The sequence below is a fragment of the Pelobates fuscus genome, chromosome 7, assembly GCF_036172605.1.
Source record: "Pelobates fuscus isolate aPelFus1 chromosome 7, aPelFus1.pri, whole genome shotgun sequence".
Classification (NCBI taxonomy): Eukaryota; Metazoa; Chordata; class Amphibia; order Anura; family Pelobatidae; genus Pelobates; species Pelobates fuscus.
In genome coordinates this window covers 33,061,201-33,079,919 of record NC_086323.1, presented here as the reverse complement: position 1 = coordinate 33,079,919, position 18,719 = coordinate 33,061,201, and positions in this window count along the sequence as shown.

Below are 18,719 nucleotides of genomic sequence, written 5' to 3'. Positions count from 1 at the left end.
TCTGTACATTGGGAGGCCACGTAGTAAAACATCAATTCCTTTATATGCCTGAATGTCCAGTCCAATTGCTGGGACGTGATATGCTATCCAAATTACAAGCGCAGATTACGTTCCTACCAAATGGAACAACATCCTTAAAGTTTAATGGACCTTCAGGTATTATGACATTATCCGTACCAAAGGAAGAAGAGTGGCGACTTTATACAGCGTTGACTAGCCAAAACCCTAGGCGTGATGAGTCCTTATTCAACATACCAGGAGTTTGGGCAGAGAACAACCCACCAGGACTGGCCCGCAATATTCCACCTATTAAAATCGAACTAAAACTTGGGGTTTATCCAGTAAGCCTAAGACAATATCACATCCCGCAGAAGGCTAAGAAGAACATCCAATCTTATCTGGATAAGTTCATACGGTATGGTATCCTAAAATTCTGTACTTCCCCCTGGAACACCCCATTGCTGCCTGTTCAAAAGCCCGGTACAGATGAGTATCGACCTGTGCAGGACTTGAGAGCAGTCAATGATGCGGTTGTTAGTATACATCCAGTTGTACCCAATCCATATAACCTGCTTGCTTTAATTCCGGGCGGGGCTACTTACTTTACAGTCTTAGACCTCAAAGATGCCTTCTTTTGCCTCTGAATTGCCGCAGAAAGTCAATGTATCTTCGCTTTCCAATGGGAAAACGCTGTGACGGGCTCAAAACGCCAAATGACCTGGACAAGACTGCCCCAAGGGTTTAAAAATTCACCCACCCTATTTGGTTCAGCTCTAAGTCAAGATTTATTGGATTTCGAGTCCATCCCAGGAGAGTGTGTATTGTTACAATATGTAGATGACTTGTTGATAGCAGCAGTTACAAAGGAAATATGTCAGCAAGCAACGCACGATCTACTACACATTCTCTGGAAGGCAGGATACAAGGTGTCTAGAAAGAAGGCTCAGTTGTGTTTGCCAACTGTCAAATATCTGGGATTCCATATCTCTGAAGGTCAAAGAATTATGGGGCCAGAGAGAAAAGAAGCTGTGTGCCAAATACCGATACCCAAGAATAGAAGACAAGTGCGAGAATTCTTGGGGGCAGCAGGCTTCTGTAGGATATGGATTCCCAGCTACGCGATACTGGCAAAACCTCTGTATGCAGCTATCAAAGGTACAGAGCACGACCCCTTCTTATGGACTCAAGAACAGCAAACGGCATTTGAAGATGTGAAGAAGGCTTTGATGAGTGCCCCAGCATTAGGTCTACCTGATCACACACGACCATTCTACCTGTATGTACATGAGCAAAGAAGAATGGCTGTGGGAGTATTGACACAGTACTTGGGATCATGGCAAAGACCTGTTGCCTATATGTCTAAGCAACTGGATGCAGTGGCCAGCGGACTTCCACCTTGTCTAAGAGCCGTAGCTGCAGCCGCCCTGCTAGTAGCTGAAGCCGATAAACTCACTCTGGGTCAAGAACTTTATGTACAAGTCCCACATGCAGTACAGACGTTGTTGGATTACAAAGGAAATCATTGGTTCAGTAATAGCCGTATGACCAAGTATCAAGCAATGTTGTGTGAAAACCCAAGAGTGCATTTAGAGACTGTAAACACCTTAAATCCAGCTACCCTTTTGCCACAACCTACTGAAAGTCAACATGATTGTTTGGAAGTAATGGATGAAGTATTTTCAAGTAGACCCGATCTTCGTGATTTTCCCATCCAGAACCCCGATGTTCAATATTACACCGACGGCAGTAGTTATGTGAAAGAAGGGATCCGCTATGCAGGATATGCAGTAACAACAATAGACAAGGTGATAGAAGCTCGGCCACTGGTGAAAGGAACATCAGCACAAAAGGCAGAATTGATAGCACTGACACGAGCGTTACAATTGGCTGAAGGTTTAAGAGTGAACATCTATACGGACTCCAAGTATGCGTTTTTAACCACTCATGCCCACGGAGCTTTGTATAAAGAAAGAGGACTATTGAATTCAGAAGGCAAAGAAATCAAGTACGCAGCTGAAATCCTACAACTATTGGAAGCAGTGTGGGAGCCGAAAGAAGTCGGTATCATACATTGTCGAGCGCATCTGAGAGGAGATGGTGATGTAACCAAAGGAAATCGGATGGCAGATAGTGCAGCTAAGCGTGCTGCTGAATCGGGAAAACAGGAGTATGTGGGGCATATAGCTGCTCTTATACCAACTCCACTGTCTCAATGGACTCCAGTTTATACAGCTCAAGAAGAGGAGTGGTTAAAGACTGAACCTGGAAAGTATTTGGAGAACAAATGGTTTCAGTTAGAAGATGGAAGAATAGTCATTCCAGCATCACTAGCGGTAGAAATTGTCCAAAACTATCACAACGGGACACATTCTGGGAGAGACAGCACAGAAGAATCTCTCAGAAAACATTTCTACATACCAAGATTGTCCAACTTGACTCAGGCCATTGTACGAAGATGTGTAACGTGTGCTAAGAATAATGCAAGGCAAGGACCAGTAAAGCCACCAGGAGTCCAGTTTATGGGGGGACTCCCCATGTCCGATTTACAAATTGACTATACAGTGATGCCTAAATCGGGTGGACATCGTTACCTGCTGGTAATTGTGTGTACCTATTCAGGCTGGGTAGAAGCATGTCCTACTCATACAGAGAAAGCAGGAGAAGTTGTGAGATTCCTGTTACGAGAAATAATACCCCGATATTGACTACCTTGCTCTATAGGATCGGACAATGGTCCAGCTTTTGTTCATCAGTGCCTACAACAACTGACTCATATGCTTGGTATAAAGTGGAGGCTTCATACGGCATATAGACCCCAGAGTTCTGGTAAGGTAGAGAGAATGAATAGAACTATTAAGAATCAGTTGGCTAAAATGTGTCAGGAAACCCAACTTAAGTGGAACGTTCTCTTACCCATAGCTCTATTGCGAATCCGCAGTACACCTACCAGAAGGATGGGCCTCTCTCCTTTTGAAATCATGTATGGGCGACCACCTCCCGTACTTGGTAACTTAAGGGGGGATTTGAGTCAGTTGGGAGAAGGAATTACCCGGCAGCAGGTTGTAGAGTTGGGTAAGACTATGGAGGAGGTACAGAAATGGGTACAAGATAGATTACCTGTGAATATTTATCCCCCAGTTCATAGTTACCACCCAGGAGACCAAGTGTGGATTAAAGAGTGGAATAATGTACCGTTAGGGCCCAAGTGGAGAGGTCCTTATGTTGTTCTTTTGTCTACCCCTACAGCGATAAAAGTAGCCGAAGTGACTCCGTGGATACATCACTCCAGGGTTAAACCAGCAGCAGTCGATTCTTGGCAAGTTACAGCAGATCCAGAGAATCCCTGCAAGATCCGGTTAAAGCGCACGACTCAGTCGGAGTGACGAGGAACTTTGTGGATTACAAAATTGTATTGTTTCAGAGATTTGGTAAGTGAGTGAGAGGGCCATAATAAAGCCTGTCCGCTCACCGACGTATAGTATATAAGCCAGGAAAAGTCTCGAAGGGACTCCTGTGAAGACGAGCAGAACTCCATTCCCTGCAGCCCTTACATCCTGGAAGCTGAGGTGCCTTCGCACGGACGAAGACTGAGGATGACGACGAAAGATGTGTTTATGATAATGTTTATTTATGTGTATTTTTATATTCAGGAAGGTAGAGGTACCGACACTCCTAGCTGTGAGGTATGCATTAAGACTACAAGAACAGGTAACCATATTTCCCAAACCCTAATTTGGCATTCACAATACGAGTGTAAAGGAGATGTATCAAGATGTAGATACCTAAATATAGAATATAGTGTGTGCCATTTAGGAGTAGGAGAACCTAAGTGCTTCAGTCCGGAGTATCAACCTCGTACAATTTGGTTGACTCTCAGGAATGGAGATCCTCAGGGGACCCTAATTAATAAGACGGTGTTAGAATCCGTACATTCTTCGGGTGTTCTGCTATTTGATGCGTGTAAGGCGATATCAAGTGGTAGAAAGCCATGGAATGTATGTGGGGATCTTAGATGGGAGAGGACGTATGGGTCTAACGATAAATATATTTGTCCCAGTAGTAAAAATAAATCTGTGAGTCCTAGATGCCCAAATAGAGATTATAACTTTTGCCCATATTGGTCTTGTGTGGGGTGGGCAACTTGGGGACAGACAGTAGACAGGGACATGATTGTGACTAAGTTGCCTACCAGCCCATATTGTAAGTCTATGGAATGCAATCCAGTCCATATACTTATAAATAACCCCGACAAGTTCTTAGATAAATATGGTAATTTATTTGGGTTTCAAATATATGGGACGGGTTTAGATCCTGGGACAGTATTGTTTATAGGGATAGAGACTGATACGGTATCCTCCCAAACTCATCAAGTATACCATTCCTTTTATGAAGAGATGAGCATAGATAATAAGATCCCCCATAATGCTAAAAACCTGTTTATTGATTTAGCTGAAAGTATTGCCGGTAGTCTTAATGTTACCAACTGCTATGTGTGTGGAGGTACTAACATGGGAGACCAATGGCCTTGGGAAGCAAAGGAGGTAATGTCCGGTTCTGAGGCAGTTGACCAATTAATATCTACACAAGCCGATTATCATATGAGTGTTAGAGGTAAAAACAGAAGGTAAATAAACAATGTAGAGACTCACCGAAGTGAGGCTCATGAGCTGGTTTTTAACAATAAATACTTAATGACTTAACATATATACAAATGACTCAACCAGACGCACTGTATAGTATCTATATTATCCTGATGTGTGGCTCCAAATATAGGGCATAGGTTCTAATAAAAATACTTTATAGTGTTCTTTGACAGAACAGAAATCCATAAGAACACATAATGCCTCTGAGGAGTGCCAACAAGGAGAGATACGATATAATAAGAACTGGAATGCACAGGCTATAGAGATAGTGGTGGATTCTCTAAACAGTGATTAGAATAGAGAATCCCCCAAGATTAAATTGGTATACTGCAATTGATGCAAATGAAAGCATAATCATAGGTATCTTGGATAAAGCGCCTCCAAAATATATGAGGCTAATCAATATAAGATCTGAGAAATTCTAGAGGTAGAGACCAACTAAAAGTAATCAAAGATGCAATTGTCCCTGCAACTCCTAGAAAACACCTTCAAGGGTGTTCTATACTTTCCCTGAAAGTGAAAAGAAGGAGAGATCGTACTAATCCAGTTATCTTAGGTGATCAAAACCTCTAGTTAGCATCAAACAGTGCCAGCTATAACAGAGAAGGGAAAGTGCAAAGGAGCAATAATATATATCCCTATAACTCCTAAGGAAACACCTTCAAGGGTGTTCTATGCTGATCCTAGGAGCTCCAAGAAAAACAGGGACATAGCTACTCCAAATGCTATGGCATTCCAATTCTTAATCAAAGTAGTGCTGTCTAGGCAAAAAACTTAGGTGACCCAAAACAAATAAATTAAACACCTAGTGTTCCCATAGTGCTGTGTGAACAAAATAATAAATAAAATAAAAGGACCCGACGCGCGTTTCGGTGCGTTCTAATGCACCTTCGTCAGGGGCCTACCAGCCCATATTGTAAGTCTATGGAATGCAATCCAGTCCATATACTTATAAATAACACTGACAAGTTCTTAGACAAGTATGGTAATTTATTTGGGTTTCAAATATATGGGACGGGTTTAGATCCTGGGACAGTATTGTTTATAGGGATAGAGACTGATACGGTATCCTCCCAAACTCATCAAGTATACCATTCCTTTTATGAAGAGATGAGTATAGATAATAAGATCCCCCATAATGCTAAAAACCTGTTCATTGATTTAGCCGAAAGTATTGCCGGTAGTCTTAATGTTACCAACTGCTATGTGTGTGGAGGTACTAACATGGGAGACCAATGGCCTTGGGAAGCAAAGGAGGTAATGTCCGGTTCTGAGGCAGTTGACCAAGTAATATCTACACAAGCCGATTATCATATGAGTGTTAGAGGTAAATCTGAGTGGAGATTAAAGACCTCCATCATAGGTTATGTTTGCATAGCAAGGAAAGGAATGATGTATAATACTTCTGTAGGAGAATTAACTTGTCTAGGGCAAAAAGCTTATGATGATGATACAAAGAATACAACTTGGTGGTCGGCTTCAAATGTCTCAGAACCATCTAACCCGTTTGCTAGATACGCCAATTTAAAGGATGTGTGGTTTGACCTATCCATCACATCTACCTGGAGAGCCCCAGCAAATTTGTACTGGATCTGTGGTAAGAAAGCCTATTCGGAGTTGCCACAGGACTGGGAAGGGGCATGTGTGTTGGGTATGCTCAAACCATCCTTCTTCTTGTTACCTATTGAAACAGGTGAGACTTTAGGTGTTAAAGTGTATGATGTGAATCATAGGGAAAAAAGGGGACCCATAGAGATAGGCGCCTGGGAAGATAATGAATGGCCTCCCCAGCGTATTATAGATTATTATGGGCCAGCCACGTGGGCAGAAGATGGTACCTTTGGTTATAGAACCCCTATTTATATGCTCAACCGTATTATAAGGTTACAGGCGGTGGTTGAGATTATTACTAACGAGACATCACAAGCGCTCAATCTTCTAGCGAAGCACAATACCAGGATGAGGACAGCAGTATACCAAAATAGATTAGCCTTGGATTACCTTTTGGCAGTAGAGGGAGGTGTATGTGGGAAGTTTAACCTGAGCAATTGCTGTCTTCAAATAGATGACGAAGGGCAAGCAATAGCTGAGCTTACTAGCCATATGGTTAAACTAGCGCATGTGCCTACTCAGGTATGGAAAGGGTATAATCCAAGCAGTTGGTTTGGTAGCTGGTATGAGTGGTTTGGAGGGCTTAAGGCAGTGGTAGGTGGAGTCCTACTGATTTTAATGTTGTGTCTACTCCTGCCGTGTCTTATACCCTTAGTAGTTAGGTCTGTGCAAAGCCTGATAGAAAATATAGCAGAGAGGAAGGCTGCTGCACAGATAATGGCAATTTATAAATATAAGGCTCTAGATCAGGGAGAACCAATGCAGGAAGATGAGTGTTGAAGATTCACATCATAAGATAAGTCTGGTCTGGTTCAAGGTAACTTGCGGTGTATGCAAACCAAGGTTAAGTGATGCCTCAAGTAATTGTGAAATATCAAGAGGCATCAAAGGGGGGAATGTGGTGGAATCTCGGTAAAAATAAATTTAGTAGGCCGAGATTACCACGTGGCATGTGTACGTGCATATGCTGACGTATCGATCAGTTGTTTGCACGAGGCAAGATACGATCAGTAGTGTACGGAGCATGTGCAAGAATACAGGATGTAGTATTCCCCTCCTCCATTGTGCTGGACAGGCCATGCGGTCAAGCAGGAAGTTAATTCTTATTTGTATTGATTGGTCAAGAGAATGTGCGGGTGGAGCTTAATATGGGAGGAGTTATGTGCCTATATAAGGAGCCTGCACTATTGTCTGGGGCTCAGAACTTGCTGTATTTTGGTGACATTAGTCCCTCTGAGTCCCGATCGGTGATCCAATAAAGAATCTCTTCCTTCCTGAAGAAACCTGTGTCCATCTCTCTGTGCTTGGCTTCCGTCAGTTTCTCTGGTATCAATATTAGGAGGATATGGACTATTGTGGGGTGGATAGTGGGTAAATTCAGATGGCAGGACGGGGGGCGTGGCTTGACCGCTCATGGAGTAAGTCGCACGCTGCACTCGCTCCCAGGCCCCAACCCGCATAAGCCCGAATTCACAGCAGAAATCGCGGTCCACATGGGGAAACCCAGACGGAACACCCCCCGCCATCCTCCCACTCCCCACACGAACCTTAAATTAGGTCCCATGGACGATTTTATGTCCACCCCGCAACACCTCAGAGGCACACGCGGCACGGACAAGATGGCGCCCCCCTCCCCTCCCTCCCCGAGCACTAGCAGCATGGCAGGCTCCGCGGAAGGAACACCCAACGCCGATGCCTTAACCCAGATGTCCAGAGAATTGGCGGCTATATCGGCAAATATGCTTACACGGGGAGATAAAGCGGCCATGGTCACTGAGCTGCGCACCATCATCCGGGAGGAGATTGCCGGGGTACGTAGAGACTTAACGGTCCTGGAACAGAGGGTGACCGACTTGGAGGAACACCGTCTCCACTCATCCCACCATCAACAAGCCACATACCTGGCGACTACGCGACAGGGGAATATACTGCTTGAAATGCGTAGGCAGGTCGAAGACCTGGACAATAGGGGCCGCCGTAACAATATACGGGTGCGGGGCCTCCCTGAAGCGGACAATGAGTCTCCCCGGGACTTGCTGCTGGGCCTCTTCACGCAACTGCTTGGAGGAGACTCACCGGTTGACATACCTATGGAACGTGCTCACAGAGCACTGCGGGGCCCCAGGAGAGACGGCTTACCTAGGGACGTAATATGCTGCCTTACATCGTTTCAGCAGAAAGACGCCATAATGAGGGCAGCCAGAGCACAGCGCACAATTACCTACTTGGATACCCAGGTTTGGCTGTTTCAAGACCTGTCGAGCCTCACTCTGGATGCCCGAAGGGCGCTGAAGCCTCTGACAAGCATGCTGCTTGAAAAACGGATTCCCTACAAATGGGGTTTCCCGTTCAGCCTGCAAGCTAAGATTGAGAACCGCTGGCACACGCTGCGCTGGCCCAATGACGTACGCTGGACTGCCACATGTCCACATCCCGAACTGGATTCTCGAATTCCCACCGGCTCGCCCCACGGGACCCTACCCGGCGGCAGAGAACCTAGCAGGGGGGCACGCTGCTCCACCTCTGCAGCACCGAGGCGGCCCTGACGGCCCAGAAGAATGACGCACTGGATCCCTGTAGCTGATCTCCTGCCCTTCGGATCACGGACCATTTCCTGAACATCCCCCCTACCCTCCAGGGAAGGACATCTATTTGCTGTTGGCCTATGGCGAACTTTCATCACGACACGTGTAGGGATGTGACCAGCAGGCCTAGACCACCGGTAAGCGGACCGTAGCCAAGGACACAACCTAGCAACACGAGACTTGGGGACGCAAAGAGGGTGGGATGTTTCTGGGCTGGCAGGCCACACGGTGTGAGCCGCGCTGCTACGACCCGTTTGGGATGGGGGAAGGGGCCGCAATATCCAGAACTGCATATGTTTGAATCCGTATCTGCGACCTGTAAGTTAAACGCCCATGTGGGTGATAGTACCTACTCCTTTTATCAGTCGCTTGTTGTCTTTTTTATATTTACATTTGCATTTATGTGTTCCTCACTCTTTATATTGCTGTTCAGGTTACTCAACTAGGCCACAAACTTCCCTACTTATAGGGAGCAGCCCTGTCACCTACTGCGTCTCCTGCACTACCCACGCTGCCCATATAACACCGTTCCTCTGCCTCAGGAACGCGCTACGAGGGTATTGTATGATACTCTTTCCACTGCCTGGCGTATTAATTGTGTGGTACGAGGGGCCTACTCAACGCCACAGTTTTCCCCTTGGAATGGGCGATGATAGTAAATACACAGCATACAACCCGCTGTTCGGGGCCTACGCCACGTGGTGCCATGAGCCTGAAATGGGCCGTGGCTTTTCCCCCGCCCGCACGTTACAACACCACTATGTATAATGTTCCCTTCTACCCATTGCGACCACCGGGTTGGTCACGACGCTTAAACTTAGCCACAGTTTTCCCCCGCTAAAGATAGTAATGCCTTTGGGTGAGGGACACCCTACTACTCTCACGGCGCACCGCGCTGCCCCAATAGCCTAGAACACGCCATTGTTTTTGCCCCGGGTGGGAGTAGTGACATCACCCCATGTTCCAAGCCCTTTCACTTAAACTGCTCCAGGAGCCCGAATTGAGCCATAATTATATCCCCTTGGTGTAGGACACACTGTTTATATCAGATGTACTTTACAGAACGTGCCGTATTCTTCGTGGTGTCCATAAGGACTGAATCAAGACTCGGTTGGGCCCTGGGTGTCCGGGGCAGTGTAGTGGTCTGTACGACGCCCATGTAACCATTTTCCGGCCAGCCCATGATACCCATGCTCGTTTTAAGCTAAAGTTTGTCTTTAGATGCATATGGTAATGTTAAAATTTGTCATGTAATACATAATTTAGTGTATACTGTATATGCCCTCTTCGAGTAGCTGCCGACACCCCGGGTGCCAGTACTGAGCTAAGGTTATGTCATTTGTGTAGGATGTAATACCCGTGTTTAAAGCACTTCATAACGCACGCTATATTTTTTGGGGTGACCACAAGGACCGATTTGAGCCACGATCACAGGTTCAGTGTCCGGAGCATTGTAATAGATAGTAAAACACTTAGATAAACCTGGCGTTTTTCTGTTTGCGTAGCTTAAAGTACCAATGCCAGCCTGCAGTTTCACCCCTGCAATAGACTGCAATGTGACTGCGATGTTACTACATAACGCTCACCCGGATGATTATTGTGCCCACTATATTGCTCCGGATACCTATTTTGAGTTAAGCTTTGATCTCTGACGCATTTTGTAATGTAAATGTTTGATGCACAATTCGCTATTTAATGTATGCTGTATTTCTCCTCTTTAGGGAAACTGACGGCCCCTCTCCCCCCCCCCTCCCCCTCCACGATTCAAGGACCGCGCCCTAGTTGTGCCCCCTACTGCCGACGGACCCTCCTGAGCCGCGCACTGCGGCATCACAGGACTCGTTCCCTCCCCCCCCAACCCCTGTCCCCCCCCCCTCCCCCGGACTTGCGAAGTCCCCGACACCTAAACCCAGGCAGTGGGTTGGGTGCCGAGGGACGCGGGCGCTGACTACCCACATTCTAGCGGGACAGACTCCGTGTGCGGACTTCTTCGCACCTCACGCAACTGACCTCTCCCTGTAAATAGGACCGGGGTTCGGTGAGACTCTCCAGTTCTCTCTTTCTCCTGAACGCCACCAACCATTCTAGGCTCATTAGTTGCCTTTATTCCCCTTGCCTCTTCACTCCTACCCTCCCCGCCCCCCACCTATGGATCCCCCCACCACCAATGTTCTCCCCACGGGGGGACCAAGCGGGATTTAAACCAGACTTGCTCACGTATTGGTCTAACAATACAGGGGGTCTCAACCAGCCGGAGAAACGCTCCCACCTGCTACGCCGTCTTTGGGCGGAGAGGGTGTCTGTAGCTTTCCTGCAGGAGACGCACCTTAGGGGCCCGGACGCGCCCAAACTCGAAAATAACCGCTATAATCTGGCTTACTATGCCAACCACCAGTCGTCTAAGAGAGCGGGTGTAGCGATACTCTTTGCACGTTCCGTACCTTTTAGCCACACGGAAACTCTCCCTGACCCCGAGGGCCATTTCCTCTTTGTTAAGGGGACAATTGCGGACCACAAGTACACTTTTGCCTGCATATATAGCCCCAACCGTGGTCAACACACTTTCCTCTCCCGTACCCTGACCAAACTTAGTAAATTCAGAGAGGGCCTTTTGTTGGTGGCGGGTGATCTGAATATGCCCCTCGACCCACTCCTGGACACGTCTCGCGGGACCAGCACGGTCCCCTCGCACTGCCTAAGAACCGCCGCTAGGGCACTGAACGGCCTAGGCCTCGTGGATTGCTGGAGAATCGCACACCCCGACGAGCGGGACTATACCCACTTCTCCCATGTCCACCGTCACTACAGTCGTATCGACTACATATTCATGCCTCAGGAATTCCTCTCCTTACTCCACGACGCCCATATCGGATTAACGACCCACTCGGACCACGCACCGGTTACGATTCGTACAAGCTCACCCCTCCACAGACCTAGGGACAGACAATGGAAACTTAATGTGTCCCTGCTGAACGACGTAGCCGCCCGAGCATCCACGCTCCAAGCACTCACACAGTATTTTGACACGAACGAAGGCCCAGACACTCCCCCCCTGACGGTCTGGGAGGCACATAAATGTGTTATACGAGGCCATTACATCGCCCTCTGTACGCAGCGCAAAAAAGACAGACGCAGACAACTCACAGACCTCACAACCAAAGTGTCACACCTAGAAACCACACATAAACAAACACTAGACGATAACGACTACCTACAACTGACCGCGGCCCGGAGAGAGCTTAGAGACCATCTTTCCCAGGGACTTTTACACACTATAACGAAATCTGCCAGGTACTTCTACGAACATTCAAATAAGAGTGGTAGGCTCCTGGCAAGGATGCTCCAGGCAAAGAGGAGGGCACAGCACATTCACAAAATAAACACGCATGACCAACGTAGTACGAGACGCCCGGACGGGATACTTGACGCCTTTCAGACATACTACAGAGACCTGTATAATCGGTCACAAACCACACACGGGACAGATACCCAGACACACCAACGGAAGATTACAGACTACCTCACCAAACACATATCCAAGACACTCACCCAGGAGCAATCAGACGGCCTAGAACAACCCATAACACTTGATGAACTCAGAGGAACGCTGAAACTCATGAAGCCACATAGAGCCCCCGGCCCCGATGGGTTGCCGATTGCGTATCTTCGCACGTACAGTGACACCCTCCTGCCCAAACTTCTGGTGGGGCTGAACTCGATCCGTGAGGGCGGGCGATTCCCCACTGACACCCTAGCCGCCACAATCACGATAATCCCCAAAGAAGGTAAGGATCCGACTAACTGCTCGAGCTACCGCCCAATCTCGCTGTTAAACTCGGACCTGAAACTTTTCGCCAAGACCCTGGCTCGGCGGATCTCCCCGCTCCTCCCGGGTCTGGTCCACCCTGATCAGGTCGGGTTCATCACAGGGAGGGAAGCCAGGGACGACACGATACGGGCGCTCAACATAATACATTCGGCGACGACTGAGAAGCGCGAGGCTGTCCTACTTTCGACGGATGCCGAAAAGGCGTTCGATCGGGTAGACTGGACATACCTCGCGTCCACTCTCCGCCACTTTAGATTTGGCCCCCAACTATGCACCTGGGTGTCGGCATTGTACACGACACCGACAGCACGGATCCGAGTCAATGGGGCCCTTACACATCCATTCCCCATCAGTAACGGCACTCGACAGGGATGCCCCCTGTCCCCCCTCCTGTTTGCCCTCTCTCTGGAACCATTTCTAGAGGCGGTCAGACGGGATGGGGGCATTACAGGGGTGTCGCTGGGTGCCGAGGAACACAAACTGGCCGCTTACGCGGACGATATGCTGTTCTTTCTAGAACAGCCTTTAATCTCCATCCCCAATCTCCTCAAAGCATTCCAGGAATACCGCCAAGTCTCCAACCTGAAACTTAATCTGGACAAATCTGAAGCCATGTCACTTCTGGAAGACACTAGCTTAGCCGACCGCCTTCAAACTATGTTCACCTTTTCCTGGCAACACACCAAACTGAAATACTTGGGCACCTGGCTACCGCGAGACCTGACACAACTATACAAGGTAAACTTTCCCCCCCTCCTCGCGAACATCCAAAGGGACCTCCTTCGCTGGTCACCACAGTACCTCACCTGGTTTGGCCGCATTCAGGCGCTAAAAATGAACTTCCCTAGACTGTTGTACCTCTTCGCAGCACTGCCTGTCGCGATACCCCAAGCGTTCTTCCGCATCCTCACAAGGGCATACGTAGATCCACCTTGGAAAGACCAAAATCGGCGGGGGGAGCCGGGTTACCTTCCATACAGCAATATTATCGGGCCACACACCTTCAACGGGTGGTGGACTGGCATGTACGCTCTGGCGCCAAATGGTGGGTGCCCATGGAGGTGCAGCAGGCCCGGGGGACAATCCCAGCCAGGCTGTGGCTTGGATCCCTTACATACGCGGAACTCAGAACCCAAAACCCACTCATCGATGCTACCCTTAGGGTATGGTGCACATTGCGCTACACACACCGGTGTTCTGTCAGATTACTATACCTCGTCAGATTTCTATACCGGAAGTGACGCGGCCGCACCGCATGTGACGCAGCCGCACCGGACCTGACGTTTCGGAGCAGGAGAAGGAGGAGCAGAGCGCCGCGCAGGTGCAGAAGAACAGGTAGGATTATTTTTTTACCACGGTACAGAGAGGAGGACGCGTACTGCGCATGCGCGAACAACACACTGCGCCTGCGCTTGGAGCCACAAGGGGGGGGAGGTAGGGGATCTAATGGGCCAGTGCGCACGCGCGCCTAAGTACTCCCGTCGGGCACAGACAGCGCGCGTGCGCACCAGCGGGCAGTGAGATCGATTCTGCCGAATATTCATCCGATCTCCCTGCCCCACACTGCGCATGCGCCAACCCAGCCAGGACAGCCTCGGACACCGCGCATGCGCACTGAGGGGGTATAGAAATCTGATGGCCATATCTTCTGCTAAGAAATCTCCTACCCCCGAGTGCGCATGCGCGGTGTCTGCATTCTGACATCTATCAGGTAAGCCTCGCTCCCAACACTCTCAGCCATCAGGGGGGGACTGTGCTGTATTGGGGGGAACTTGCAGTATGGAGGGGGGGGGTTCTGGACAGTATTGGGAGGAGCTTTGCTGTATTGGGGGGGGACTGTACAGTATTGGGGGGGTATGTGCAGTATGGGGGGGGTCTGGACAGTATTGGGGGGGTCTGGACAGTATTGGGGGGGTATGTGCAGTATTGGGGGGGTCTGCACAGTATTAGTCCAAAACATCTGGAATACCGAATGTGTATGAATGAAAAGTATGGTGTGTGTGAATGGTCAGTAACAAGGGTTGAAGCCTTGACGTGGCGTTACTGCTCACATGTGTATTCATGTGCCAATTCAACCAATGTGAGTCACTGTAATACTTATAAGGTAACCAAAAGTACTGTGATTGTGGAGAATTAAACGCCTGTATCACCTACACACTGCTTACACTGTGACCGTATCTCCTATACACTGCTTACACTGTGACCCTATCGCATATACACTGCTTGCACTGTGACCCTATCGCCTAAACACTGCTCATACTGTAAGCACAGACATGCTTTTATTCAAAATTGAAAGCGCTCGACCATTCTTTCTATTCTACGCCTCCAATCTCCAACATTGAAATTGTCGTTTGTAATAATATAAAATAAGTAATATGCTTTCTGATTACGATTTGGTGAGTTGTAACTATATTTTTTATTTTTACAGTTCCAGAGGGAAGGAGCAAACCGCTTTGAGGAGTCCCTGCACAAGAGACTATTGGATACTGAAGGGCTGTACTGCAGTGTCGGCTCTAGACTTGGCGAGGCCTTAGGCGAAACTCATACATGAGGCCCCACGAAGAACACCATTAGTGAAGAAAAAATAGCAGTTGACTTTGTGTATAAGAAGCTGTAGATATATTGATGGGGGAGCTTTCAGCACTGGATACACAGAGCTAGTCTCTGTATACATCGTTTCATTGTCTACCTGAGTGTGTGTCTGACAGTGAGTATCCTTGTATCTGTATGTATGTTTCTCTGAGCATGTGTATGTTTGTGTACTGACTGGCCTTTGGCACTGAGTTTATGGCGAAGCTATGTTTTATGACGGTGTGTATGATGATTGCCTTTGGGGGGTGACAGGGTGAGTAAAGGGGTAACTGTGGCAGGGTGAGTGTAAAAGAGCAGGAGGGTGCCAGCGTGTTGAGGGTTGACAGTGTGTATGGAGGGAGGTGCCAGAGTGTGGAGAGTGGTGCTCGTGTGTACGGGGAGTGGTGGCCATGTGGGGAGGGTGACATAGTGTGAGGGGGAGGGTGATGGGGGAATGACAGAGTAAGCGGGGGGTGACGTAATGTGAGAGTATGGGTGACAGAGTAAGGGTGGGTGACATAGTGTGAGGAGGGTGACAGAGTGAGGGGGTGTTGGTGAGGTTGACCGTAAGAGGGGGGTGACAAGGGGTGATGAGGTGAGGTGACAGTAAGGGAGGGGTGACAGGGTGTGGGGGGCTGACAGGGTGAGAGGGGGTGACAGGGGGATGACAGAGTAAGAGGGGGGTGACAATAACAATATCTGATATTAAGCCACATGTGCAATTATTATGTAAATAATGGACAACATACTTTTTCAATTTTGTTAAATTAGAAATTAAATATTGTTTGACTTTTTTATATTGCCACTTTTAGAAAGATTAAAACTCTTAATTTTTAAATCTACAGTAATTTGTCTGTTATAACGTTAACCTGATAATTATTGTGGGACAGTGGAGAGAAAACCCAAACTGGGACTCTACCAAACAATCCAGGACTGTTAGGAAATATGGCTTTGTAACAACATTTGATAATTTATGGTGCATATAGGTCCTCTTGTCACTGTGCCTATGCATAGTTTTGCTTATAAAAGATAGCAATAAGCATAGTAAGAAATTGCTCTTTAAAAGCCCACGTCATCTCGTTTAACCCCTTAGAAATCTGACGAGGTATAGTAATCTGACAGAACACCGGCTCACCACATCACCAAACCCACTTACCCCACTCGCACACAACCCGAATCTGGCAGGGGGTCTTCCCCCCTCGGCATTTAGGAATTTCAGCCGGACGGACTGGATCTACCTTCACCAATGGACAGATGACAGAACCCTTAAACCGCTGACTGACGTAGTGACGGCACAGAGACCAACCACACTAGACAGGTTCCACTACCACCAGGTGAAGACCTATTACACGAACCTCCGAGGTAAAGACCACATACATAGACAACTGACAGAATTCGAGCGCCTATGCACCGACAGGAAACACCTAGAACATGCAATATCCCACCTTTACGCTACACTACAATCGCTGAGCAATGAATGCCCTCTAGGGTTCACGGACAGGTGGGAGAGGGAGACGGGGGTGCGCCTGACGGCCCAGGAGTGGGACAAAATCTTCCTCTTAACCCACAAGTGCTCCATCAGCTCTAAGTATCAGGAGATGAGCTATAAACTGCTCACACAGTGGTATAGAACCCCAGACATGCTTAAACGCATGTATGTCACTTCCTCTGGCGAATGCTGGAGATGTAGCTCAGCCTCTGGTACCAACCTTCACATATGGTGGACCTGTCCCCGCATTGTCCCATACTTGTAGTTGATACCTACTAAGATCACCGAAATTGTAGACCCAGATCTCCCACTGCAGCCACTACCAATGCTCCTGCACCACACATCCATGCCTGCCCAAAGGTATAAGAAACTGCTTACGATACACCTGCTCTCTGCCGCGAAAAGCCTCATTCCACTGAACTGGAAAAGCCAGGCAGTGCCCACATACAAACAATGGGTGGATAAGGTAGAGGAAATACACAATATGGAAATGTTGACCGCGTCCCTGCAGGAACGCTCGGACAAATGTGCTCTCCTATGGTATCCCTGGACGTCCTATATCACCCGAGGACAGGCCTGACCAGCCTACTTTACCTCCGATAAACCCCAGGCGACTAAACCTTCTATACCGTTCCATACCCCTTGGTCCCAGACCTTCCCCTTCTCCCCTCCTCCCCTCCCATTTCCCCCCCTATGCCCGAACCAAGCCACGGTCATCTGTGGCTAGAGCCCTGTCATCACTACGAGTCAGAAACCCTCCCACATAGGGTGATCTCCCCCTGCCGACCTTGACACCGGTACACACCCCTCTGTCAACCCCAGACTGGTCTACTTTATGTGTCACTTACGCCCATCACGGCCCAGCCCTCCAGCGGAACTCCGCCCATGCGGACAAGGTGCAGGCTGGCTGTGTATCAATCGCAAAGGTATCACAGTAGTCGCTTCTGACTTTAGGTAGTCAGTCAAACTGTTCATAGATGCACTGTATTCTGTAACGTGTAACTTGTTTCCCCCCCCCCTCCCCTCCCTTTTCTTTTTTCTGTCTCCCTCCCTGTCTTGAAAACTATTACAAATAAAGAATGTCAAAAAAAAAATTCAGATGGCAGGGGTTGTAGTAGGGGAGAAGAGGCTATAGTGGGGAGGATAGGGCCTATTGGGGGTGGATAGTGGGTATAGTCAGGTGACAGGGGTTGTAGTTGGGTGACAAGAACAATAGTGGGGGGATAGGCCTGTAGTGGGGTGACAAGGCTATACTGGGATGATAAGGGCTATATGGGGGTGACAGAGACTATACTGGGATGACAGTCGCTGTAGTAGGTTGACAGGGGTTTGTTGGGGTGACAGGGCTGCGGTGGGGTGACAGGGACTGTAGTGGGGTGACAGGGGATGTAGTGGGGTGACAGGGACTGTAGTGGGGGGGACAGGGGTTGTAGTGGGGTGACAGGGACTGTAGTGGGGTGATAGGGTTTGTGATGGGGTGGCAAGAGCTATGGTGGGGTGAGAGAGGCTATACTGGGTGATGGGGTCTGTGGTGGGGTGACAGGGATTGTATAAAAGTGTATTCCCCCCTCCTTGAGGTTTACTTTGCTGCCAAAGAAGGGGCAATCCAGTTCCTTGGTGGTCTGGTGAGAGATGCAGCATGTCTACGCTCCCAGTGGGTGCAGACAGCTCCTACTGGTCAGCGGCGGGATATGTATCAAACATTGTCATGGTAATCTGCGGCAACACTCCGGTATAATACAGGCGAGGGAGAGTCTTTTTCTATTCTGCACTGGCCCTGCAGTGGACGGTTCGGGGAATTCTCTCCTGTTATTATTATGTTATTATTCCCCATACACTCACGTTTTGGGGGCGTGGATATGACAGTGTGTTTTCAAAGATTTTTTGAAGGGGTGGAGACTTGGTGAAAGTCTAACGGAGAAGGAAAGGGAGTTCCACAGAAAAGGTGCAGCCCTGGAGAAGTCTTGGAGGCGAGCATTAGAGGTGGGAGT